Below are 609 nucleotides of genomic sequence, written 5' to 3' on the forward strand. Positions count from 1 at the left end.
TTGTAAATCTCTGTTAAGGACTAGAGGTGTTCAGAATTATTCTTGATGAGCTATGGAACTGATTAATCTTTTTTTTTCCTTTTCTCCTATTTCTGAACTGATCAGGTTTTCTATGAACGTGTTAATTGCTCAAAAATTCTTCTAACTCTTGGCACTTAAAAAAAAAAAAAGGCAATTATTAAAAAGGGTTTGGTTTTTTTTTTTAGGAACTGTCTCCTGCTACTAGATCTTTCAGAATCTGTTATTTCTTTTCAGGCATTTGATTTGTCTGCTTAAGCAAGTCTTCTGTTTCTACACTATGGTTAGATAATTTAGTCTGTTAAAGTGAGAAAATTACTGAAAAGATCTAACCCATAATGACTTGCAATATTACTTTCCAGCATGGATAATTATTCACTGACTATTTGTGAAGTATTTAGGATTCATAAACATCTTTAGGGCTAAAAGCATTTGTCATGCAGATACACATATGCAGTTGTTAATAATAAGCCACAAATAATAACTGAACGAGCTGACAGTGCTTATGACAAAATTATTCACTTTTTTTTTTTTTTTTTTTTTTTTTTTTTTTTTTTTTTTTTTTTTTTTTTTTTTTTTTTTTTTTTTTTT

Source organism: Empidonax traillii, unplaced genomic scaffold, assembly GCF_003031625.1.
Source record: "Empidonax traillii isolate 1590-97213 ecotype Southwest subspecies unplaced genomic scaffold, ASM303162v1 scaffold128:size1411021, whole genome shotgun sequence".
In the NCBI taxonomy this organism is placed as follows: Eukaryota; Metazoa; Chordata; class Aves; order Passeriformes; family Tyrannidae; genus Empidonax; species Empidonax traillii.